General features: G+C 44.2%; 1 protein-coding gene across 4 annotated transcripts in view; it reads right to left on the bottom strand.

Moving 5' to 3' along the window:
• Positions 1 to 16,371, bottom strand: part of SLK (STE20 like kinase) — a 145,577-nt gene that overhangs the window by 117,827 nt on the left and 11,379 nt on the right. The gene's annotated exons all lie outside the window — the stretch shown is intronic.

Here is a 16,371-nt window from a genome sequence, read left to right as displayed (position 1 = left end):
TAAAAACTACCAAGTCAACAGTTAAAAGGATTTTGAGCCGATAGGTGTTACGGCCTTGGCAAGATCGATGGAGACAGCGATCTGCTAGCTTATGCACCGCCCAAATAGCTATGTGGAATTCTCTCATGTAGAGATTTAACCCACATCGTTTGAACTTTGGCCGAGGTCATTATTTACTTTTAATGATGTTTATATACGAATCAAAAAGAAGATAATTGGTTTTGGGTCGTCCTTTCCGCATATCTCTTGTGTTCCGCATATCTCCTTTCCGCATATCTGGGATAGCGGGGAGGGGGTTGGCATTCTCTCAAGCAGGGATTCGACCCATGTCCTTATAAAAGGTCTTTGTCCGAGGTCACCGAGTCCGATCGGTTCAGCTGTTTGTGCGGTACCTGGGAAAATAACGTTATGCGGGAGTCCAAACCTGAAAATGCTGGAGACCAAAGCTGAAATTGGAAAAACAATATAGCCTATTTTACTCTAGGGGGTCCCAGGATTACCCACCAAAAATGTTGTTGTGATCGGTTCAGCCGTTTTTGCGGTACCTTCGAACAGACAGACAGACAGACATTTGGTGAACTATAGTAAGATTAAATTCAAATTGCAATGGGAATTTCATTTGGAGCAGCCTTGGAGGGAGTTGGTTCCAGGGCTGAGGAATTCCAACCAAGGGAGACTAAATGGGTCGGCCTTGTGCAAAATCTCCCCCTTTGGAAATTGGGTTGTGCCAGGTAGCTGGGGAGCTGCACTGGCAGGATTTGGATGTGGGATCCGACCATGGGGTTGTGGCACAACATGAGCCCCACGGGGAGTCTGCAGAAAAGCTGCCTGACCTACAGTATCCCAATATCTACAATTAAAATACAACGAGAAACAGTACAAATTTATAAAATATTGTCATGTCGGGGGGGGGGGGGGGGGGGGTAGAGGAATATCTAGATCCAGGTAGATCTGCATCGGTAGGTACTCAACTGCCGTGTCGTGATAGGGAATCAACCTGTAATAAGTTCTGTGTGTAGCCCGGATGTCGGAATAAGTTGTATCTGTGTCCCCGCCACGAGGGGGCGGGGCGTGCTAATTAGTACAGGGATTATGGGTAAAATTCCTGTTTGTTTGTCGTTCCCTCTGAGCAATCCAGTGACCCTTATGGCAATGCACTCATATAGACACATAGATAGATCCCTTAGTGCACACATTAATTAATTCCCCTCCGCCACAAAAAGACGTACAGGAAGAACAGGCAGGAAGCCAAATCGGGGCACCGCCGCATGGGGCCCAGCCAGCCACATCACCAGCTGGCCTAGCAACGAGCATCGTGAAAGGCAGGCTGGAACCACGCCCAGAGAACGTGTGATTGGTTGGTGGAAGGGAGCGGTGCACTGATTGGCCACCGACTGTGGACACCTCGGCCAATCAGTGCGAAAGGCGCAAACTCTCGGCCAATCAGGGTGGAAGGCACCAAACCACGACCTAGAAGTGGGTCGCTGGTTGGAGAACAAGCGCCGGTGACGTCGGAAGGTGGGAAAGACCACAAAGAAGGGGGGGGGGGGGTCGGATTGGTAACGTGCCAGAACTGACGTCAGACCACGGGGAACAAAACATCTGGTTCGCGGGCATTCTGGGTTCTGCGCAGGTGCTTCGGTGTGTTCGATTCTGGTGCTTCCCTGGTCGTCTTCCCTGCGTTCTTACCTGGTTCTTGCTTGGTGTTCGGCTCGTTCTTCTTCGTGCCCTTAGTGATTGGTGCTTGGAGCGAGGCGTGGTGCTACGAGGAGACGGGACCTCGTGTGCGACCGACGAGGGGCGAGCGAGGCGTGCCGCTGAGCGGGTCGCTCGGGGCCTAGCAAGGCGTGAACGAGGCGGACGGAGGCCTGTTTCGCGCCAACATCAGAGCCGGACGGAGCCTGACGGACATCACACATACAGACAGATAATCTCGCATCCACAAACGCACAACACGACGATTTCTTTATTTAATTCATCCCCCCTGTGCTGTTGTTGAAGTGAGTTGTGGGGACTGTCCCGATTTAGGACATTTATTTACCGGCCCGTTATTTTCCTGTCCCGCTAATTATTGTAAACAAATCCTTGTATTATTTTCTTTTCTATTCAGAATCCTGTGTTCGTGTGAGTTCATTCCCTGCGGGATCGAGGGCTGCCGTCGGGGTGTCAGGTAAGAGATTGCCGCTTCTTCCTCTTCCTTCTTCCTCCCGTGCTTTTATTGTCGAATCCGTCATTGATCGTCGCCTCCATTCCCTGGTGGTGTTGGGCTAGCGGCTAGGGTGCCGGCTTAGGATCCTAGGATCCTGGGTTCGAATCCCGGTCGATCGCTGAATTAACACCAGGGGGGTTGACTCAGCCTGTCATCCTTCCGAGGTCGGTTAATTGAGTACCAGTTCACTGGTAATTCCCCGTTTGTCGGGTTGGCGGCAGGAAGGGCATCCGGCCGTAAAACATTGCTTCAAAAAGGGGACCAAAAAACAACAACCACGGTTCCCGAAAAAGGTCAACCCCCGCTTTGCGGGGAAAAATGGCCTCTAAAGGTGGTTTATTATCGTCGCCTCCATTCAAGTCCATTTGGGTCATCCGCGATCCTACGGTATTAACCAAGGGATTCGCGCGACAATATTATAAAGATTAGTAGTCTAGTAGGAAGACTAGGTCCCCCTGCACCCCCCGGAGATATACTTCTAATCAGTGTTTCTAGATTGGAAAAAATGTGTAGAAAATGACTAGCTATGGCCCCAAGCTGAAAAAATGTCCCACATACCATTTTTATGCAAATTACTGCTGCCATTATCAAAAAAAGACTAGGTCCCCCTGCACCCCCCCGGAGATATACTTCTAATCAGTGTTTCTAGATTGGAAAAAATGTGTAGAAAATGACTAGCTATGGCCCCAAGCTGAAAAAATGTCCCACATACCATTTTTATGCAAATTACTGCTGCCATTATCAAAAAAAGACTAGGTCCCCCTGCACCCCCCGGAGATATACTGAAACTGGCAGTGACTGGTGATTGAAATGCGGTGCCTTTTTGTGTTTCAGGTCGAGGTACGTGAACTCCCCACGATCTACAGCAACCAGGAAGAGACTGATACCAGGGTGGTTCTGTACCTCCATCATGCTGCTACCATCGGATACAAGAACGCTGTAGTCAGAACACCGGACACAGACATCCTCCTGATCCTGCTCCACCATGCCCACAACATCAAGCTGACGGTGTACCTGGATACAGGGTCAGGGAAGCATCGCCAACTTGTCAACGTCTCTGAGCTGGCAGAATCCCTGGGAGAGGACTACTGTGCCACTCTCCTGGGGTACTATGTGTTCAGCGGAGAAGACTGCACCAGTGCCTTCAAAGGGAAGGGAAAAGTCGGGCCCTTGAAAAAGCTGGAGAAGAATCCCAGGTTTCACAGGGCATTCGGTGAACTGGGTGACAACTGGGATGCCAACCCTGAGGTGGAGAGGCAGTTAGAAAAATTCACCTGTGTGATGTACGGCCAGAGTCGCGAGTCATCAGTGGACATTGTCCGTGCCAAGCTGCTACGAAAAATGGTGGGAGAGGACAAGACCCTCACATCCAAGTCCAAGGTTGATCTGGCTCGCCTTCCTCCATGCCAGTCTGCCCTGAAGCCGCACATCCAGCGTGTGAACCACCGCGTAGCATTGTACAAAAGAGCCGATCAACCTATCATCGAAAAGCCAAAACCTTATGAGGAGCAAGGATGGATAAGGACTGATGAAGGACTGTTGAAACCAATGTGGTCCAGTGGTCCCATCCTACCAACCTCACTGGTGGATCTTCTGAACACAGGAGAGCACGAAGAGGAGGAGGAAGAGGAAGGAGAAGAAGAGTTTGACTCTGACGATTTCGATGAAAATGATGATGACTGACTCAGTGTAGAATCACTAATGCTAATGATGTTTATCTAAAACAAGCAAGAGAAGAGTGGTCACATTGAGTGCTAGGACTATTTTGACAGTTGTAATATTTAGAAAAATAAAACTTTGTGTTAACGTCTGTGTAGACGGACCTTAATATGAGTCTATTATTTCGTAAAACTGTGATTATTTTGTAAATAAAGCACTAATTAGCATACTAGTATACCATAGACACATGTAATCATGTTATGAATAGTTCTATCATGATCTATGCCCTTCAAAACATGGGTCTAGACACCTTCATTTTTCAATTATCTGCAATATTGGCTGAGATATGTCAAAAATCGTTTTTTTTGATAATGGCAGCAGTAATTTGCATAAAAATGGTATGTGGGACATTTTTTCAGCTTGGGGCCATAGCTAGTCATTTTCTACACATTTTTTCCAATCTAGAAACACTGATTAGAAGTATATCTCCGGGGGGTGCAGGGGGACCTAGTCTTTTTTTGATAATGGCAGCAGTAATTTGCATAAAAATGGTATGTGGGACATTTTTTCAGCTTGGGGCCATAGCTAGTCATTTTCTACACATCTTTTCCAATCTAGAAACACTGATTAGAAGTATATCTCCGGGGGGTGCAGGGGGACCTAGTCTTCCTACTAGACTATAGACCTTTGAAGAACCCTTAAGTCCATCAAGACCCTCAAGACCACAAAAACTCCAAAATACCCAGCAGACCCTTAAATACGATGAAGAACCAGTGGACCTGAGGACACAAAAGACCCCAAGGTCTCCAAAGACCCCGAGGACACCAAAGATTCAGTGGACCTGAGGACACAAAAGACCCCAAGGTCTCCAAAGACCCCAAGGACACCAAAGATTCAGAGGACTCCAAAGAGCCCAAGGATCCTCATTTAAAATATATATATATATATATATATATATATATATATATATATATATATATATATATATATATATATATATATATATATATATATATATATATATATATATATATATATATATATACATATACAGTGAAACCTTGATTTACGAGTGCACCAACTTACGAGTTTTCCGAGAGACGAGCCGTCGCTCGGAGCGGTTTTTTGCTTTGAGATGCGAGCCGAGATCTGAGTTACGAGCTTACGCCACCCCGCCACCAGGTGGGTTCCGGTCACGTGGTTATCTTGCCGTGCAAGCATCTCTGCCGTATATCGCTGCTGCTTTGTTTTCGCATTTTGGTTATTTTTGAAAATTTCTTAGTTTTAACCATGGGTCCTAAGAAATTGAGTGCCAAGGGCAGTACTGAGAAGAAGAAGAGGATGATGTGCTTGGATATAAAACACGCAATCGTCGAAAAACATGAGCGAGGTGTGCGTGTTGTCGACTTGGCGAGGCAGTACGATCGTAGTACTTCTACGATATGTACGATTTTGAAGCAGAAGGAGTCGATAAAGGCTATAACGCCAGCCAAGGACGTTACGATTATTTCAAAGCTCCGGACCTCTATCCATGAAGAGATGGAGAAGTTGTTGTTTGTGTGGTTGACGGAGAAGCAGCTCGCAGGAGATACCGTGACCGAGAGCATCATGTGTGAGAAGGCCCGAGACATTTACGGGGATTTGGTGCAGCAGACGGCGGGAACATCAACGGACGAGGCATCGGAAGAGTCATTCAAAGCCAGTCGGGGATGGTTTGATAATTTTAAGAAGAGGACCGGCATTCACTCCGTCGTCAGGCATGGTGAGGCAGCAAGCTCGGATGTGAAGGCAGCTGAAGATTTTATTATAACTTTTGCCGGACTGATAGAAGCCGAACGATACATCCCCCAGCAAATCTTAAACTGTGACGAGACAGGGCTCTTCTGGAAAAAGATGCCGAGGAGGACGTATATAACGGCAGAGGAGAAGAGCATGCCAGGCCACAACTTGTTCAGAGTGCCGGCGATAGCTCGCCTTCTCTTTGTGGAAGACACGGTGAGATCCTTAACATCCAACAACTAATGGGACGCAAACGGGGCGCCCAGTTTAGCGGTACACACATTGATGAATCACCCTGCCTGTGAAACACCGACATGACAGGTTGTATCAAACAGGTCGGGATTCAAACCCAGGCTGGACAGTTTAGAGTCAAGTATGCGTACCTCCAGTCCAGGCCATCCTGCCAACTTGTATGCTGCATACAGGTGAAATATAAAGCGCGAGATATTTTTATATATACTGTATATTAAAAAAAAAATTGGTGTGGTTTTTGGGGGGCTGGAACGGATTAATAGCATTTCAATGCATTTTAATGGGGAAATTTAATTTGAGAAACGAGCAAATTGAGTTACGAGCTCTGTCACAGAACGAATTAAACTCGTAAGTCAAGGTTTCACTGTATATACATATATATACATATATATATATATACACACATATATATATATATATATCTATATATATATCTATATATATACCTATATATATATATATATCTATATATATATATATATCTATATATATATCTATATATATATATATATATTTATATATCTATATATATATATATATCTATATATATATCTATATATATATCTATATATATATCTATATATATATCTATATATATATATATATATATATATATATATATATATATATATATATATATATATATATATATATATATATATATATATATATATATATATATATATATATATATATATATATATATATATATATATATATATATATATAGATATATATATATATATATATATTTTATATATATATATATATATATATATATATATATACAGTGGGGAGAACAAGTATTTGATACACTGCCGATTTTGCAGGTTTTCCCACTTACAAAGCACGTAAAGGTCTGTAATTTTTATCATAGGTACACTTCAACTGTGGAAGACGGAATCTAAAACAAAAATCCTGAAAATCACATTGTATGATTTTTAAGTAATTAATTTGCATTTTATTGCATGAAATAAGTATTTGATCACCTACCAACCAGTAAGAATTCTGGCTCTCACAGACCTGTTAGTTTTTTCTTTAAGAAGCCCTCCCATTCTCCACTCATTACCTGTATTAACTGCACCTGTTTGAACTCGTTATCTGCATAAAAGACGTCTCCAGACCGTCTCCGACCACAAAGACCGCAAAGACCGACCGCAAAGCCGTCTCCAGACCTGTCCACACTCAATCAGACTCCAACCTCTCCACAATGGGCAAGACCAGAGAGCTGTCTAAGGACATCAGGGACAAATTTGTAGACTTGCACAAGGCTGGGATGGGCTACAGGACAATAGGCAAGCAGCTTGGTGAGAAGGCAACAACTGTTGGCGCAATTATTAGAAAATGGAAGAAGTTCAAGATGACAGTCAATCTCCCTCGGTCTGGGGCTCCATGCAAGATCTCACCTCGTGGAGCCTCAATGATCATGAGAAAGGTGAGGGATCAGCCCAGAACTACACGGCAGGACCTGGTCAATGACCTGAAGAGAGCTGGGACCACAGTATCAAAGAAAACCATAAGTAACACACTACGCCGTCATGGATTAAAATCCTGCAGCGCACGCAAGGTCCCTCTGCTCAAGCCAGCGCATGTCCAGGCCCGTCTGAAGTTTGCCAATGACCATCTGGATGATCCAGAGGAGGAATGGGAGAAGGTCATGTGGTCTGATGAGACCAAAATAGAGCTTTTTGGTTTAAACTCCACTCGCCGTGTTTGGAGGAAGAAGAAGGATGAGTACAACCCCAAGAACACCATCCCAACCGTGAAGCATGGAGGTGGAAACATCATTCTTTGGGGATGCTTTTCTGCAAAGGGGACAGGACGACTGCACCGTATTGAGGGGAGAATGGATGGGGCCATGTATCGCGAGATCTTGGCCAACAATCTCCTTCCCTCAATAAGAGCATTGAAGATGGGGCGTGGCTGGGTCTTCCACAATGACAACGACCCGAAACACACAGCCAGGGCAACTAAGGAGTGGCTCCGTACGAAGCATCTCAAGGTCCTGGAGTGGCCTAGCCAGTCTCCAGACCTGAACCCAATAGAAAATCTTTGGAGGGAGCTGAAAGTCTGTGTTGCGCAGCGACAGCCCCGAAACCTGAAGGATCTGGTGAAGATCTGTATGGAGGAGTGGGCCAAAATCCCTGCTGCAGTGTGTGCAAACCTGGTTAAGAACTACAGGAAACGTCTGATCTCTGTAATTGCAAACAAAGGTTTCTGTACCAAATATTAAGTTCTGTTTTTCTGATGTATCAAATACTTATTTCATGCAATAAAATGCAAATTAATCTATCTATAATTCCAGTAATCTCTGTGTGTCTGTCTGTGTGTCTGTGTGTCTGTGTGTTTGTCTGTGACCGCTGTTTCTCGACAACCACGGGTCCGATATACTTGAAACTTGCCAGGTATATTGCTGGGGACCCGAGGATGTGCCTTTTCAAGGTTTGAAATTAATCGGACAAGTACCTACCGAGCTATGTCCAAAAAACGCTTCAACCAATCAGAGAGCAGCGAGCTATCACGTGTGCCGAACCGTTAATGCAATGCAAGCGTTAATGCGTTAATGCAAGGCTTTTCTTTTTTTCCCTCTTCTCTTTCTACTTTTCCTTGCGATTAAATTGCAAACAGCCAAAATACGTTGGCGCTAATTGAATAATTGGCCATTAACACTAAAATAATCGTAACTGCGATATGCCAACTTCCGGACAGTGCAGCCTTCCCTGTTGTTGTTGTTTGCAGCAGCTGTTTGCAGCAAGGCAAGGCTTTTCTTTTTTTCCCTCTTCTCTTTCTACTTTGCCTTGCGATTAAATTGCAAACAGCCAAAATACGTTGGCGCTAATTGAATAATTGGGCATTATGTTTTACAACTAATAAAAACGAATTTGCGATTCATTCGCTTTCCTGCGCGTTTGTGTACGCGATGGCGATTTCTTTACCAAACTCCGGAAGCCGTTCGCTTTGGACCGAACCATTGCATGTAAATAGAGGGGGGGGGATTGTCACCACTCGCAAGCCGTTCGCTTTGGACCAAACCATTTCATGTAAATAGGGGGGGGGATATAATTTTAGATATATATATAGTACGGGCATGCCCTAGTTACTTAAAAATCATACAATGTGATTTTCAGGATTTTTGTTTTAGATTCCGTCTTCCACAGTTGAAGTGTACCTATGATAAAACTTACAGACCTTGTCGTGCTTTGTAAGTGGGAAAACCTGCAAAATCGGCAGTGTATCAAATACTTGTTCTCCCCACTGTATATATATATATATATATATATATATATATATATATATATATATATATATATATATATATCTATCTATAATTCCAGCAATCTCTGTGTGTCTGTGTGTCTGTGTGTCTGTGTGTCTGTGTGTCTGTGTGTCTGTGTGTCTGTGACCGCTGTTTCTCGACAACCACGGGTCCGATATACTTGAAACTTGCCAGGTATATTGCTGGGGACCCGAGGATGTGCCTTTTCAAGGTTTCATATTAATCGGACAATTACTTACCGAGCTATGTCCAAAAAACGCTTCAACCAATCAGAGAGCAGCGAGCTATCACGTGTGCCGAACGTGGCGATCAGACTCTGCCTCGGACGGCACATTTGACAGCGTATTCATTTATTTCACGTTGGAAAACTATGTTGCCGTTAAACTATGTTTTAAAACGAATTCAAACTGCGATTAAATTAAAACGATTCATCCTAACTGCGATTTGCGAACTTCCGGACAGTGACGACTTATCTTCCGGCAGCCAATCACAGAACGCTCTGTTGCGTAGGCGTGGCCGATGTGAGACGAGCGGAGCTGAGCGCGTTACGAGCTGACCGCCATTACGGTACGTAATTCGATTTCTTATGCGCATTATTTCTCCCAATTCAGTCAGAGCGAAGGGCGGAAGCGAAGAGCGTTGCTTTTTTTGTTTACGGGCGTACGGGCGGGGTAGAGCGTACGGGTAGCGTTTTTTTTTTTTTTTTGGCCACGGAACGGGCACCCACGTACGGGCAATGCCCTAGTATATATAATTCCAGTAATCTCTGTACGTTTGTACGTCTGTACGTTTGTCTGTGACCGCTGTTTCTCGACAACCACGGGTCCGATATACTTTTAACTTGCCAGGTATATTGCTGGGGACCCGAGGATGTGCCTTTTCAAGGTTTCATATTAATCGGACAATTACTTACCGAGCTATGTCCAAAAAACGATTCAACCAATCAGAGAGCAGCGAACTATCGCGTGTGCCGAACGTGGCGGACACACTCTGCCTCGGATGGCACATTTGAGAGCGTATTCATTTATTTCATGTTTGCAAACTATGTTGGCGTTAAACTATGTTTTAAAACTAATAAAAACGAATTTGCGATTCATTCGCTTTCCTGCGCGTTTGTGCACGCGATGGCGATTTCTTTACCAAACTCCGGAAGCCGTTCGCTTTGGACCAAACCATTTCATGTAAATAGAGGGGGGGGATTGTCACCGTACTCGCAAGCCGTTCGCTTTGGACCAAACCATTGCATGTAAATAGAGGGGGGGGATTGTCACCGTACTCGCAAGCCGTTCGCTTTGGACCAAACCATTTCATGTAAATAGAGGGGGGGGATATAATTTTAGATATAGATATAGTACGGGCAATGCCCTAGTATATATAAAATACAATAATGAATTCAGTGTTATAAAGAGGACGTCATGTGTCGCATCGAAGCGGGGTTGTAAACAAAGCGGGAAGGCGAAGGAAACCAGTCATCACTGCCAGCAGTTATAAGGTGGCAGTTCTGATATATTTTTATACTGCTTCAAGATATATCAATAAATGCTATATATAATTTTTTATGCTCCTTCCGTATCCGTCACACGCTTTATTCGTAAGGGCTCCTGCTGTTGCACCAAACGAGTGTCAGACATTGTAAATAGCAGCAACGATTTAGTATGAAGGTTTTAGAAACAAAAAACAACAACATTTAGTGTGAAGGTAAAGTACATACCAAAGAAGAAGAAGAAGAAGAAAAACTTTTCTATATTACATGTATTTGTCCATTGTCTTCCAACATTCTGGTGTTTCAGATTAAAGTACCGTCGCGTTCCTGGTGATTAAAATCTTTACCAGGAAACAGATTAGCGGAGCAAGCTTTAACTCCGGGCGTTCATCAAATATGGCAGAGTTCATGCACGCGGGGAGGGGATTAAGGAGGACGAGTATGCTGAAAATCACTTACCTCATGGATCCTGCCGGCAGTCTTCAACCTGCAAAAAGTAACTCAAACCGAGGCGGATTTAAAATGTACAAAAATAAACAGGTTTATTAAACGGAACCCGAGAACAAGGAAAACGCGACGATGAAACTAAAACCTAAATGGAGCGCTCTCACATGAGACATATAACACGGACGAAGGAAAGATAAATAAAAATAACCGTGTGTGTGCGTGTATATGCTTATCTCAACCACTCGGGGTCTTGTCAGGGTTCGTCGACTCCTCCGGTGCATTGGCAGGAACTGCCGGTTGTTGGTGGGATCCACCCGTTCCCGCACTGCTAGGCCTCCATACGCTGCAGCGGCAAGCCGCGCATCCACGCGTCGTCCACTCGGAGAACAGCAGTTCCCGTTGACTCTCCTGGTTTACCGGTGGCGTTCTCTGCATGGTCGGTCCCAGCACGGGAGCATGAGGGCGAAGGACAAGGGAACAAGAGAGAGGAAGGCAAAAAGCGAAGGCAAGAGATGAGGGCAAGTGAGCAAGGGCAGAGGGCAAGAAGGCGAGTCCAGGGCACGAAGGGATCCAAAATGCCGGCCAGCGGTGGTAATTACGTCCTGTGTCCTGACGTCATCGGTCCTCCCTTCCAATGCCCGCAGGCCACGCAGCCCAGGTTCAGCTCTCTTCCAATCAGTGAGTCGCCCACCTTCGTGACGCAATCCGCCTCTCTCCACCAATCCCCACAGGACAACCGCCACAGGCTTAGCTCTCCACCAATGGCTGCTCTCTTCTCCCTCATGCCATCGGTCGGCGGCCAATCAGTGCGTCGCTTCTCCTTGCTCTTACTTCACCAATCAGCGAGCGGCTTCTTGCTTCGTAGCGACCAGTCATGGCTCCCTCTTTAATCTGGCCTTTGGTTGGTCGACTCCTGCCCAATAGCGAGTCCTTTTGGGTGGGGCTCCTGGCCTGCCTGTGCGATGTGTGTTCACCAAGTCGGGGTTGTCAGCCCAAGTGCGTCATCTGGGTTCCGGTTAGTTTTATTGTGGGGGGGAATTGAATTAGTGTACTAATGGGCCTGCCTAGTGTCTATTGGTGTAGTGCCATAAGGGACAATGGATAAATCACAATGTCTAACAAACAGGGGAATTAGCATAATGCCTACGATAATTAGCACAAGGCCATCCTCGTATGACCACAAATATACAAGCTTAATCCGACATCCGGGCTAAACAGGTCCCTGACTTACACACCGGTCAAATGTTTTAGAACACCTCAATTTTTCCAGTTTATATTGAAATTTACGCAGTTTAATGTCTCAATGTACTCTGAAATTAAGCATAGAACAAATAAACAATTGGAGATAAAAAAATAAATCATAGAATCATTTTGTTTAACAAAATTTAATTTACATTTTTGACTCAGCAAAGTAGCCACCTTTGGCAGCTATAACCGCCGAACACACTCGTGGCATTCTTTCTACAATGGAAATCAAATATTGTTCGGGAAGTTCTTCCCAACACTGTTGCAGAAGTCCCCACAAATGTGTTGCACTTGTAGGTCGCTTTGCTTTCACCCTTCTGTCCAGTTCATCCCAAACCAGGTTGATGGGGTTTAAGTCTGGAGACTGTGCTGGCCATTCCATGATTTGAAGCCTACCGTCTTCTTCTTCTTATCCTCGAAGGTAGTTTTGACATAGCCTGGAGGTGTGTTTAGGGTCATTATCTTGCTGTAGGATAAACCCCTGACCAACTAGGCGTATACCAGAGGGTATTGCATGGCGCTGCAAAATGCTGTGGTAGCCCTTTTGGTTCAGGGTGCCAGTCACTCTGTGCAAGTCGCCGATTCTGGATTCAGCAAAACAGCCCCAGACCATCATGCTTCCTCCTCCATGTTTGACAGTTGGTGTCACACACTGAGGAACCATCCTTTCGCCTACTCGACATCGTACAAAAACCCTGCGTGATGAACCAAAGATTTCAAATTTTGATTCATCGGTCCATAAGACCTTCTTCCAGTCTTCAGTAGTCCACTGGCGGTGCTTCATGGCCCAGGCAAGCCTCTTTTTCTTATTTTGCCATCTTAGCAATGGCTTTCTTACTGCCACTGGACCTGTCAAACCTGCAGCTCGAAGTCTTCTCTTCACAGTTGAAACTGAGACTTGCTTACTTTGACTAGTGTTAAGCTGTGCTTGAAGCTGTTGTCCTGTGAGCCGCCTATCACGCAAGCTGCTGACTCTCAGAAACTTGTCTTCTGATTCTGTTGTGGCTTTGGATCTGCCAGACCTCTTCCTGTCAGAGTTTCCTCCAGTTTCCAAGTGCCTTTTGATGGTGTAGGAAACTATACTCACTGACACCTTGGCTTTCTTTGCAATTTCTCTAAAGGAAAGAACTACACTTTTAAGGGTTATAATGGTCTGTCTGTCTTCCTGCTTACCTTTGTACCATTTCAGGTTATTCACTGGACTTGAATTGCTTAAATTTCAATAAAAACTGGAAAAATTGAGGTGTTCTAAAACTTCTGACCGGTAGTGTATGTACATCGAAATGGTTCTTTCTACCCCCGATCATCAGAGCATCTACCTGAATCTATGTATCAGTACCCCAAAATTCATAACAGTACATTGGTCTACTTGTCCTTGCCCTGCATGTGATTCATGTAAAATCTCTATGGTGAGCCTTGGAACAATGCAGAATTAAGGGAAGAACAAACTCCCTCACCCTCTTCAATCCCTCTCCTCCCTCCAGGTCTTTAAAACAGCTGTTCACCACCATCTCTTATTTTCGACCCCATCCAAAACCTTGATCTTTTCTACCCCCGTTAAAATACCCCAAATCCACCTCTTTCAATCTGCAACTTCATTCCTGAAATCCCTAGTAGTGTTCATTTGCTTTATACCGTGTATCCCTCCCCCCCACACCTCTGCCATAGCCCTCGCCCTTCCACAGATCTACCAATGTCCGTCTTCTCCACTGTTGTTGTGCTTGTGTGCTTCCCTCTCTCTCTCCCTCTTGTCTCTCGCTCCCTTTATTATGTTTTATGTGTCCATTTATGTTTTTTTGTGTTTAATGTGTTAGCTCTTACAAGCGCCTCAACTTTGTATACAAAAAAATAAAAATGAAAAATAAAAAAAAGGAAAGACAAATAAAATGGTAGGATTTTCAAGAGTAGATATTATTTTGAGAAAAACCAAAAGCAACATGCAGGAGATTGTGAAAATTATATCACATTACTATTCCCACTGCACATTGCCGTTTCAATAACGATCCCTTGTGAAAAAGCAAAATAAATATACAATGATTGTTTCCCTCTACCATTGCAGATCAGATGTAGACAGTAAAATTACAATCGCCAGGTGCACAATTTGCACAAAGGTAACCCGAGATAAAATTGTCTTTACTTTTCCTTTGTCCTCGGGCCACATGAGAGCAGACAGGTAAAATATCATGAGGTGCATTGCATTGAACTACACCGTCATAAAGAGTACCTTTCATCCCTTCCCACACCTACACCTACACCTACACTCTTCTCCCCATCCCCAAAAAACGTGGCTTCAAAGATACCCCCCACTCAAAACAAATATAGACAGTCTGTGTCTGTGTCTGTGTCTGTGTCTGTGTCATGTCTGTCTGTCTCTATCTCTGTGTTTTACCATGGTGCACAATTCAATGCTGCATGTGCTCTCAAAGAGATCCAATAAAGTAGCATGATCAATTACCATTTAAACTGCGATTTTAAAAGGTTGTGCTGACTGCTACATCATATTATTGAATCTTCTCTAGGTGACCAGTGAGCACAGTTTAATTCCATATGAGAATTCCATATGAGACACAATTGATTCCATATGAGACTGCACCCCGTTGAAGTACAATTTACACGGAAGAGCAAAAGTAAAACAGCCTTGAACAGACTCTAGCGGTCTAGACCAAAGACTGGAGCACAGATGTCGAACTGGAATCAAATTAAAATTTTAGTCTGCTGGTTACATCCTTGCTGAGGGACGGTGGCAGGATGGCTTAAAGGTACAGTACGTGCACGAGACCTCTGGGCCTTCTAGATCAGGTAAAAGCAATGAGTCCAGATCTAAATCCCATTGAACACCTGTGGGGAGATTTGAAAACAGCAGTTGGGAGAAGGTACCCTTAAAATCTGGGAGAACTGGAGCAGTTTGCACAAGAAGAGTGGGACAATCTGCCAGTAGAGAGGTGGAGGAAGCTCATTCATGGCTATAGGAAGTGATTGACTGCAGTTATTTCATCCAAAGTCTGTTCTACCAAATATTAAGTCGAGGGTGTCAATAATTTTGCCAATGCCAATTGTTTTTATTTTCTGATTTAAAATGATATATTAAGTTCTGAATCAAAAACAAAGGTTCTGTAATATTAACAGTGAGATATAGAATTGTGGAGACCAAATATTTTCCTAAATTTCAACTTCTTTTTAGAGAAAATTGTGAGTTCTTTGAAAAAAGTGCAAGGGTGCCAATATTTTTGGCCACGACTGTAATTTAAACCAATTTCAACGGTTGTGAGAAGACTCCATATATAAATGATATTACCCCATTAGGGCAGCATGTCGAATCATATTAACGTAATCATAAGACTTTAAACAAACAAACAAAAAATTACCGATTTTGGGAGGCAACCTCTGCCACCGCGTATACCTCCTCAGACCCCAATTTTTGTAATGCCTTGAACAAACATTGGTACATCACAGGTGATTAAAGGTTGTGGTGAAGTTTCATTGAAATTGTGTGTGTAGTTTCAGAGAAAAGAGCAAATACCTACTTTGGGGGGCAACCCCCTCCCCCTCCCTGGTAGATCCCATTAGGGCCCGATTTTTTAAATGCTGTGAACAAATTTTGGTACAACATGGGAGATCAAGGTTGTGGTAAAGTTTCATCAGAATTGCATGTGTAGTTTCTGAGAAGAAAGCAAATACCTATTTTAGGGGGCAACCTCTCCCCCACCCCCATGCACTGCCTCAGGGCCCCGTTTTTTAAAATGCTGTGAACAAACATTGGTACATCATGGGTGTTGAAGGCTGCGGTCAAGCTTCATCAGAATTGTGTGTGTAGTTTCTGAGAAGAAAGCAAATACCTATTTTAGGGGGCAACTTCTCCCCCACCCCCATGCACTGCCGCCTCAGGGCCCCGTTTTTTAAAATGCTGTGAACAAACATTGGTACATCATGGGTGTTGAAGGCTGCGGTCAAGCTTCTTCAGAATTGTGTGTGTAGTTTCTGAGAAGAAAGCAAATACCTATTTTAGGGGGCAACCTCTCC

Source organism: Myxine glutinosa, chromosome 3 (genome assembly GCF_964187855.1).
Source record: "Myxine glutinosa chromosome 3, kmMyxGlut1.1, whole genome shotgun sequence".
In the NCBI taxonomy this organism is placed as follows: Eukaryota; Metazoa; Chordata; class Myxini; order Myxiniformes; family Myxinidae; genus Myxine; species Myxine glutinosa.
The sequence above is the reverse complement of the archived record's forward strand: the minus strand, read 5'-3'. Positions and strand labels throughout refer to the sequence as shown.